This window comes from Strix uralensis, chromosome 2 (genome assembly GCF_047716275.1).
Source record: "Strix uralensis isolate ZFMK-TIS-50842 chromosome 2, bStrUra1, whole genome shotgun sequence".
In the NCBI taxonomy this organism is placed as follows: Eukaryota; Metazoa; Chordata; class Aves; order Strigiformes; family Strigidae; genus Strix; species Strix uralensis.
In genome coordinates, this window is record NC_133973.1 from 67,837,922 (window position 1) to 67,848,744 (window position 10,823).

Below are 10,823 nucleotides of genomic sequence, written 5' to 3' on the forward strand. Positions count from 1 at the left end.
TGACTTTCAGGTTTCATCTCAAGTTAGTGGCACTTCATATTTCAAAGGAAGAAGTGTTTCTTTTTTTCAGTACTAATGTTCTATTAATTCACTTTGTAATATCATTCTGGTTCAGACAAATGAAATTGCACTAAATTGCTTATGCCAAGAATCATGCTAAAGTTGTTGGCATTATATAAAATTCCATATTCCATTACTATTTTATAAGTTTTTTATCTCAGTGGCATCTTTTTAGGCATCATTCATAGCTCTGTTTAGTTAGTTCTAGAAGGACAAATATATGCACAAATATTTTTATGCTGAGATGGGAGTGTATGTAGATATTTACAGTAAAGTCTGTAACTTAAGTGACTTTTGCAAGGCACCAGATGCAAACTCCCAATGAACTACCTTAACAGCTTTTCCTTTATGAACATTTTTTATTTTGGGTAGTTTTCCCTTCCAGCATGTATTTCATCACACACGTGTATAAACACGCACGTACGCACACATATACATTTGTGAAAAATAAATTTGTGTGCATGTAGAAATACTTGAAATGCCTCATATGCATATTATGCAACATATGCCATTCATATAATCGGTATATATATAAATAAAATCCATTTTATAGATACGAATACAATATGTGAAGGAAGTCCTTAAAGGACCTATAAAGGCCTAAACGTAGACGGATTCTTCATCACATCCAAAGAACTGAAAGAACCGTGGATATAAAACAGAATCTTTTTATATGACCATGTATCTTTTATAATCTTTCCATAAAGTCCACATGGCCACATAACTATTTCCAGAGATGTGGATGGAAGTTATACCCGGACAGGCTGAATGAATCTTTAATGAGTAAAGCAGCATCTAATCCTACGAAATGCCTTTCAGGAGTGAAATAATTACAAACCGCTGGAGCAAGAGTAGCAAACAGCAGTAAAATCACCTGTAAATAGATGTAAGGAACTATAAATATACCTCAGTATTTGTATAGTTGACTTTCTCTCACTGTCATCAAAATCGGATGTTCAGGAGCTAGAAATCCAACTCCAAGAAATGCAGATTAATATGTTTATATGAATACATAGTCTGTGCCTTAAAGTTTAAGTTTGCAACATTGTTAATAATGTATGTTCCTTTTATAATGCCTGGTATTTGCTCCCTTTGCAAGTTAAAAAATAAGGGGGTTTTTTCTTTACATTTGATCCAACTCTTCACCAAAAAAAAAAAAAAAAACGCAAAATAACTGATGCAAATCCCTGTCACTTGTGAACACAATGAAATTATACGGAGAAGAGCGAATACAGGAGAGTCTCCTCCTCAGAAACAGAAATGAATGCCCTGTTCTTATACGGTCCTCAAACGCCAGGTTTTTGAAATATGAATTAGACCTCAAATGCAAATTAACCTGGGGGGGGGGGGGGGGGGGGAGAATCAGAGAGACATACCAAGTCAAACGCTCCTTTTTCTGCCTATCTCGTCCGCAATGGTAAAATAGGCTAAACAAAACAAGTGCACATCAAGATAGAGCCAATTAAGGAAAAGAAAGTGGGGCGGGGAGGGCGGGAAGGCACCTTGCTGAACACACGGGGAGTGGGAGCGCAGCACCCCCCCATACCTACCTTATGAGTGTTCAAAGGAAGACAACTGGGGTAAATTGGAACCAGCTTTGATTTTTGTCATCCGGTTGCACCCGGGATGCGGGGAAGGGGTGGGGGAGAAGCGTCGGTCTGGGCGGGGGCGGAGGGGGGGTAAAAAGAATGCGGGCGGGGGGGGGAAATACCGAGCGAGGGTGCCAAACGATATGCAAATGAATGGGTTTTTTGGGGGGTGGTGGGTGGTTGGGTTGGGGGGTTTTTTTTTGGGAAAAGGGTGGGGGATAGAGGAAAAGAGGCACCGTCAGTGGCGGGGTGAGTGGGTCCCCGCCCGCCCGCTCCGCACACGCGTGGGGGAGGGCGAGGGGAGTCGTGCGGGGCACGGCGGGAGCCCCGTCGAGGGGCGCGGGGCAGCGCTGCCCGCCGTGGGGCGCGGAGGGGCGCGGAGCCGGCGCTGCGCCTTGTCGGCGGAGGGCAGGGGCGGGCGGGGAGCGGAGGGGTGCTCCAGATGGGGGGGGTGGGGGGGTGGAGGGGGTGCGCGGATGCGGGGCCGCCCCCTCTCCCCCACCTTCATTCATCGCCTCTCTGCCACCCCCCTCAATGCTCCCCCCGGGCCGCACAGCACCCCCCGCCCCCCCCAGCTGCCTCACCGCTCCCGGCGGCTCCCCGCTTGGAAATGGAGACCGGCAACTCTCACCAGAGCTCACCAGCATCCCACGGTCCTGAGGAAGGAGTTTGGGGCGGCGGGGGGAGCGGGCGGGGGGGGGGTTTGAGAGTGACGGTGAGGCGAGGAGGAGGAGGAAGGAGGAAGGCTGGGAAGAAGGGGGTGGGGGGAGACGGAGCTCCTGAAATGGAGCCAGCCCAAACGGGAGACGATGCTGGAGCAGGGCTGCGTCATTTCGGGGCTGGGAGAGGGCTCAGCTCCCCCCCCACCCCCGTCTTCCTGCCCGCACGCGGAGGGGGGGGGCAGCTACCGGCAGGGCAGGGGGGGTGTGTGTCCCCCCAGCCCCCAGGGCCGGGACGGGGCAGGAAAACCCCACGCCAGGGGAACGGATCAGCCTCCTTTGGTCTGCCTAGCGATGCCAGAAAAGAAAGGGGCAGGGAGAAGCGTACAGGACGCGTCTGCTGCAGGGCAGTAGGCAGGACCGGTCACGAGTGGGGGCCCTCGGCAGGGCCGGCTCCCGCGGGGGGAAACGGGGTCCTACGGCCGGACAGGCTCCCGGGACAGCGAGGGAGGGCAAGGCTAAGAGAAATGATCGGCATTTATAACTGCGGGGGAAACTCGCAGCCTTTCAAAGAGTTTCAGCTGGGTGAGTGGAAATGCCTTCTGCCCCTTTCACATTTGGAAGCGCAGCCGTCTTTTAGGGGGAGAAGGGGGGAAAAAAGCTTTTTTTTTTTTTCTTTCCTGCTGGACAGTGGGTCTCTTTGAGCCTACTGTCATGTCGTACAGCTGCGACTATAAACAAACTTTCCTTCTGCAGAGAGGAAGTAGCTGAGACTGAGGGTCTGAAGCTAGCGAGAGGCCAGCGGCTACCCCAGCCTTCGCCGGCCCTCGCCAAGGGGCGGGGAGGTGGTGGCCTGGCCCTGCGTGGAGGGGCTGCATGGCCGAGGCAAAATAACTGGCCTGGAAACACCTTCCCTTCTTTCAGCTATGCCAACCCAGTGCAAGGCAGTCTTCTGAAGCTCATCCCCTCAAAGGCTCTCTAAACTCAGCTTCAAATGCTCCTGTCCATGTATTTATTTTTATTTTTCATTTCCCTACCACCCCCGTGGTCCCAGCATTAAAAAGCAAAGCTGCTCTTAGTGGGGCTGAGATCACAGGTGCTGTTATGGAGGCCCATGGTGAATGTCCGTAAAAAGCAAGAGAAAACAGGGTCCCCAAACAAGATTACAGCACTGGTACACAACTGTGTACAGCCTCGTCCCAGCCTTGTACCGCACCTGCCACAGCAAAGGTGGAGTATGCAAAGTCCTTAAAAGATTAACCATAGTTATTATTGTTATGTGATAAAGATTTGAGCTTATTCTATGACTCTGCATGTGTGTGTGTGCAATACATGTGCGTGTGCATACACAGCGCACTTATATCTATGTATATATTCAATAGTGATGGGCCTGTTAAACTGAGCAGTGATTTCTCTCCTACAGATAGATGTATAACACACACACATAGTGATGATACCTAAGGTGTTTGGGGGTGGGGATGCATAATATCTTATAAATTTGAAGTTTTTATCAGGCAGAGCAGATTACTTTAAGCGTTCAATTTCTCAGCGATCCAATTTTATTAGGATTTACTATCATTTGTGCTGCGCATCCCTGGGGAAATAATGCTTTGATTAATGTAATCCTGGGCTGGGATCCGCCACATGCCCCTCTCCCAAGAGAAGGGCCCTGTTTGACAAACAAAAACAGAGCAGCAACTATTGCAATCTGCACTCACCTTTCGAAAGCACACAGACCCGCGCACACGCACACACACACACACACACACACACACACACACAAAAATGTAACCCCCTCCTCCTCCTAACCCCAAATACAATAGCAGCATCTCAAAACAATGTGCACTTATTCATTTGCACACAATGCCTCTGATTCAGTGTGGGCTGTACAGCCCAGCCCTCAAATGCACAGAGCCAGCCCAAAAAGGATCCTGCTCTGTCCCCCACTGAGAAGCTGAAGCATCTCTGGGAAGCTCAATGCCTCTCTGTATTTCAGGTTCTCCTTGGGCTCCCAACATTTCTGCCTCTTTGTTTCCCACTGCAGGCCTTGCCGCAAACCGATTTCAAGTCTGCTCCTTCAACCCACCAGCAGCCCAGGGGCCCAAGAAGCTGTCCCTGTGAGGCTCCCTGGCACCCACCTGGGGGGACATGTACCTCTCTAAACGGGCCCTGGTAAGTGAATCACAGCCAGGCACTCTGCTCACCTCACAGGGGGAGTGGGGGGGGACCCAAAAAACAACCTCAAACAGAAAGTCTTGACACACACATTTTTAAAGAGAACAAAATAAAGTATTCCTCCGCCTTCGGGGGTTGCTTGGGTTTGAGCAGCTTTGTTCCAGCCACCCCCCACCCCCCGCCCCTTCTGTTTGTGTCAAAGGCTGGCAGGAACAATAGCGTTTAAACAGGAATAAACATGCCCAGATCATAGCCCAATCCCGGAGAAAGCTTTCCCTTTCTGTACATCCCTAGGTGAACTGGCGGGTGTTTCCCACTTTCTCCCCCCTGCCCTCTGCCCCCAAAACTTCCGAAGCCCGTCACCGTCACCGGCAGCCCAAATAGCAGTTTAATGTCGATTTTCTCCCCCCGCCCCGCCGCAACAAAGCGGGTTCCACTGCGCCTGAGGGGGGCATCCAGCCCCAAAAGAGGGCTCTGGCCGCACTTGGGCCACTTTATTCCAAGTCCGGATTAATAAATCCAGGGGAAGGAGGAGGGGAGGGATCTCCAGGCTGGAGATGAGGAGGGATGCGGTTTGCGCCGGGGTTTTCAAGAAGATGCTGCTCTCTCCTTCGTGTTTACCCACTGACCCCCAATACGGTGACTCAGCGATTATCGAGCACTGGGTGTCTGGGGCGGGGGGCTTCCCCCCCCCTTCCTCCTTCTTTTCTTTCCTGATGAAAAACGATGCAATTACATTTCTGCATGCTGATCTGAGAGTTCAAATAACAAGCCTTAAACGCGTTATCAGGCGCTTGTTAAAGAAGGAAGGGGGGAGTGGAGGGGAGAGGGGAGCAAATCTAGACGTATATGCGTCTGTGCATGCCTGGATGTAAGTGTACTATATATGCATATGCGTATACTTAAATATGGATGTAGATACATATTTAAATGAAAGACTGCTAGAAGAAGAGAGGGGTTGTTGTTCGGCCTGAGTCCCCGCACCCGGGCAGGATGAGGGAAGAGCCTCAGTTCAAAACAGCACCAGCCAAAGGAGAGAAGAAAGAGGAAGAGGCGCAAATCTCTCCAGGGAAAAATTATTTAGGCGCAATCTCTGGATTTTCCCAGCGCAAACTGACTCTCCTACCCGGGCTTGATCCAGTTTTACCTCTCCCGTTCCCCCTCCCACCCCGAGGGGGATCCATCCCTATTTCGCATTTCCCTGCCCAGCAGCGGCTCTCTCTCCTCCGGCGCCCCGCCTGGGCGGGCGTTTGCTGGGACCTCGGCGCGGCCGCGGCCCGCTCCGCGCCCGCGGAAAGGCCGGCGGAGCGGGGGCCGCCCCCGAGGCCGCGGGGTGGCGGCGGGCTCCCCGCCGGGCTTTCGGGTCCCCGCCTCTGCCCCCCCCCGCCTCCTCTCCCCACCCCAGCTCCCGCTCTAGCAGGCGGCGAGAAATTGTTTCAGAAGTCGGATGGCGGGGCTGAATTTAGAGAGGGGAGGAGGGAATAAATGTGAGGAGATGATGAATAATGTTAACTTTTGACTGTAGGAGTCATGATGGAGTTGAGCGAAGCTGCGGGGAAATATGTCATTTAATCCCAGGGCTACAGAAGTCCCTTTTATCAAACATCGTGATGCTGGAATTATACTGCTGTAAAAGCGACTGAGTACTTAAAAGTATCCAACATCGGGCAAATATATAGATTGGAGGAACGGGTGTAAAATGAAAGCGCGTACAAACTAACCACAGGACCGTGAAAACCCCAAGCGGATTAGATAAATATAAATACATGTGCATTAAAAAAAAAAAAAAATTCACGATAAAACTGTAGCTGCTGCATTCACGCAAGGAGAACAGGCAGCGTGTGCATGTTTGTGTGCAATGCCAAAAAGAGCAGCCTTAAGGTTGACCTACTGCAATCTGCACTGAGCTCCTCAGACAATAGACAAGTTCAAATGTCAAAAAATCTAATAATAAAAACCAGAGCTGCCAAACTGCACGAACTGTTTTCTGGTGTATCACAATTATTCACCCTCTTATCCACTAAGAGACTGCCAGTCCTTATGCGCGTAAAAGAAAATCTATGTAATGCATATGGATCTTTCTTTTTTTTTTTTTTTTCACATGTGAAACGCTATTGAGATGGCAAGCACGCAAATCAGAATGATATCATGTCTAATAAAAGCGGGGCTAAGGTTTTCACAGCCTCTTTTAAAAGACTCCAACTTGTAAATCCCCTTTTTATGTCGCTACATGCACAATTATTCTTATAAATAAAAATCTACATGTTCAAGGAGCTGGATTGGAACTATATATCCCCCTGATTTTAACGTCGGTGGGAGCATTAGGTTTCCATCTTATGCAATGTGTCTACGTTGAGCTCAAGTCAACAGATAGATTGTTCCATTCATTTGGCAACTTTCATTACCGTCCGTGTGAGGTGAACCCTGAGCACGACACGTTGGGTAATATCAGAATTATGCAGCTGGGAAAGAAAGGACCCCTATTTTAGAAGCTATCTTGCTTTGCATGTGCAGTTCTGCATTATTGTTCTAATTTATTACAGAACCCGAAACGCTTTGTTATGCTCAAAACAATAAATAAGGTTCCGAGTGAAGCCTTCAGAATAAAAGGTATGGAGAAATGATCCGCTCGCCTATTGTGTTTATCGTTATTATCGTCAGCCTTTAAAAGTAATCTGTATATTTTCCTATTTTCTCCAGATTGGTTAGCGTAATATCCCTAGCGCAGCTATCGGCGTGGTCATAAGAACTATAAACTACAGTATGGGTAAGCTTGGAAAACCCAGAGCAGATCCCATTAGCCAAGAACGCTACATATCTGGAAGGCAGTCAACTTCACGTTTTCAGCTGACTGCTGTATTATGCACGAATGTGTTTTACATATAGCAGACTGTATACGGAATATGTCTTTATGTTTAACATTTTAATTTGTAAATGCTAATTAGGCAGTTGGTCTCCACGGTTATATTAGTAGATACCTAATCATTTCCCACTATAAGTAAATGAATACTAAATACGGTAAACATTCACTTTCTTTTCCCTACCTCCGCGACAGTATCGCTTCTACATCCATTTTCCGAAGCCGTCCATTCGGACAAAATAGGCGTTTATTCAAATAAGGGGGGTGGGGGGGTGGGGGGGTGTTTGAAAAAAAATGCTCTCTATAGCCCTCTTACAATTAGGGTGCCACTGCAGGCACAGACCCGGCGATCCTGGCCGAACAGGACTTTGTCAAAGGCAGCCAGCAAAGTTAACTTTTACCGAATTAACTTGTTGCTGGGTTTAAAGCGTCGGTTTTTCTGTTGGCTTGGCGGTCCCCCGAAGCCTGCTGCTGCTGACTGATGCAGGCATACAGCAGAGGAGCTGCGCCGCTAACTCTTGTTTTGTTTAAGATAGAAGGCAGGTTACACTTGGAGGGTTGGGGGAAGGGGGGGGGGGGGCAGACGAAAGCTGGGGGAAAATCCGCTCAATCCCAAAGCCGGGATGCTGAACTTTGCTGGGCTCTCTCAACTCCAAAACCCGCCCGCTTCAGAGGCGAGGGAAATGTGCACTAAACTACGGCAAATCTCGAGTAAGCGACCACGTTTCTGAGGAGAATTGCGCTCTGGAAATGTGTTTTACTAGTCTGGAATATTGCTAGTGCTTATTTCGCCAAATGCGGTAGGTGGAAAGTTTTGTTCATGTAAATATCTCAACCATTTTCCCGCACGGTCAGTACACGCGGAGACTTGACTCCGTTTTCCAAATGAAGACCCACGAACACTTTAAATGAAAAGTGTATGTTCTCGTAGGTCGTTTTCTCTCTTTGATTACTTTTCTCTTTTCTTTTTCCTTTTGTGTGTGTGTGTGTGTGTGTGTATGCGCCTGTGTTAGGTTTTTAGGCGGGGAGTTCATCTTGCCAGGTTCTATCATATTTATGGGCTGTGTGATTTCCAGGGCTCCAATTGGTCTTTCCTTTATGGAGGCAAGGAATAAAACTTTCCCAGTCGCACGGAAACTGCTGGGGCTCCAGCGCGGGGGAACAAAGTGGCTTCAACACCCCCCCACTCCCCCTGGGGCAGCCGCTCTCTCCCCCCTCACCCTCAGGGGGGCTGCCTGGGACATCCCCCTTGCAGGTGCGTTAGGGGATGCTGCAGCCACGCGTGTGCGCCCGTGATCAGCGTCCTGCGGGGAGGGAGAAGCAGCCGTGTTTAGGCAGGAATACCACAAAAAAACTAGATTTCACACTCCTATCCCCTCTTGCAACCACTTTGGGAGGGAAAAGGAGAAAAGAAGCGGGCGCTTGGGGTTAAGGGGCTGAGACGACGCGTGTTTGGGAAGGGATAGAGAGCCGACCCGCGTCGAGCTAAGCTGTGGTCGCCGTCGATGTTGTTGTTTTAAGTTGAGGTTAACGCCCGCAAGTGTCCCGGACGGTGAGAACTTGTGCCGGGTGTGCGGCCGGCGTGGGCAGGGCGGGAGGCGGGGGGAGACCGACCCCTGCTCCGCCGCTGGCTCTCGCAGGTAGAGAAGTCGGGGGCGGGGGGGGAGTGGCCAGCTTGGGGGGGGGGGGGGAAGGGAAAAAGAAAAAAAAAGAAAAAGCTGCTTTTCCAGGATTAATACGGCGATTAAATATTAAATGATGTAAAAAACACCGAGTTGGTTTATTGCGTCTCCAGAGGCTTAAGCGCCTTATTTGGACACCCCCCCAAAAAAATCGAAAACGCGTGGCACCTCGGGTTACCCCGAAACGTGGTGCCCGTGCCTCTGTTTAATTAGCTGCTCTCACTCCCTCGCAGGCCTCGGGTCGGTTGGAGGCATCGCACCCACGGGGACACTTTTGGGGCGGCCTTTGAACCGTCAGCCTCCCCCCAGCCGCCGCCGCTCCCCCCCCCCCCCCCCCCCCCCCCCGCCTCTCCGCTCCCGCCCCGCCGGCCCCGGGAGTTTTGGGGCTGCCTCCCCGCGGCCGGGGTGCCTTGGCGGCGGGGATATGCCGGGGGGCAGAGGCCAGGGACCGGGGGAGCCCGAGGCTGTGTGTGTGTGTCCCCTCCCCACCCCCCCTGGGACGGGCGGGGACGGGACGGGAAAGCCGGGGGGGTGGTGGGGGGTGGGGGTGAAGGACGCCCCCTGGCGGGCGGCCGGCGCCTGGCGGAGCGCGCCGAAAGTTGGTTTTGCTCAGCAAACCGTATCGTATAAAATTAACGATAGCAAATAAAATTAGCTTACATGTTTCAACCGTAAAAGTCCAAAACAAAATAAAGCTAGTTTTGGTGAAGCTAAGAAGCTCTGGTTTGGCCCCGTTCTTTCTGGCTTGAACTGGGGTCCTTTTATCTAAAGCCCAGTGCACAAACATATAGCTTAATGTGACTAGTGTTCTTCCTTTTATTTCTTTCTCTATGGCAACCAATATGTTCTGCTCAGAAATGTTCCCCCATCAAGGAAACAAATGATCTTGAGGGAGCAGCTCTATACGGCATCTGTTCCGATGGAGCACACAGAGTTAACCCCAGTCAAAAGAGACGCTGGGCACGTCAACAAGAAGTGGAAAATGAGCGATTCTTCTCCCCCCCAAATTGAAACCTATACCTCCCTAGTTTTACAAGCCATTTTATTGATTTGACTATCGACCGTTTCCAAAGAAGTAACTAATTCTAGGAAATTACAATGATCACCAGCTATTGTGTGTCCAAAAGAGCATCAAAGGAGAGGGGGGGAGAAAAAAAATTATGCAAATAACACGGCAAAATTAAAATAAATGAAAGTCACGTCATGGGATATTTAAGCCTCGGCAAAGTTTTCAGGAGCGGTATCTGGCCTACTAATTTCATCCTACATTATTTATCACATTATTTATCACACTGACCCAAACGCCATAAAAGAGTTTCAGATCATTAGCCTACACCTCTCAATTAGACAGGATTCGGGGAAAGGGGAGAGACAGGCAAGACTGTCAGGAGAGAGAAACAAAGTGAAATCTGGTCTGTAATCCTCCAGCCCCAACCTCCTTGGAGAATAAAATGAAGGGATGTCCTGGTTAGTTTTGATTGATTATACTCTTTCTGATGGACTTTCACTACAGAGCTCTAGATGTTGTGCTTAACCGTCTGTTCCCTAGTTACAATATTAACCCTCTGCGTGCACCGCCGCTCCGCACCTTCCTCTGCCTCCCCCCCGCGCCCGTCCCTCCGCACCGGCGCTGCCAGCAGGTGCCCGGGTCACCCGCGACCCGGCCCCGGCCCCGGCCCCGGCCCCTCTCCCTCCCGCCGCACCAGCCGGGCCCCCTCCCCGCCCGCCGGGCCATCCCCCCCCGGCCCCCCCCCGCTCCGAGAAGCAGCGTTTGAAAACAGCCCGCATCTCTGCCTTT

The 10,823-nt window shown here is 50.5% G+C and overlaps 1 long non-coding RNA gene across 3 annotated transcripts; it reads left to right on the top strand.

The window, feature by feature from the left end:
- Positions 1 to 1,585: 1,585 nt before the first annotated feature.
- On the top strand, positions 1,586 to 7,500 carry LOC141939421 (uncharacterized). 3 transcript variants are annotated; one of them, XR_012627576.1, is made up of 4 exons: positions 1,586 to 1,640; positions 4,353 to 4,480; positions 7,027 to 7,093; positions 7,184 to 7,500. It is a non-coding gene; the product is annotated as an uncharacterized LOC141939421 (long non-coding RNA). The 3 variants fall into 3 exon arrangements; XR_012627574.1 differs by lacking the exon at positions 1,586 to 1,640 and adding an exon at positions 2,732 to 2,893; XR_012627575.1 differs by lacking the exon at positions 1,586 to 1,640 and adding an exon at positions 3,413 to 3,538.
- The last annotated feature ends 3,323 nt before the right edge of the window (positions 7,501 to 10,823 follow it).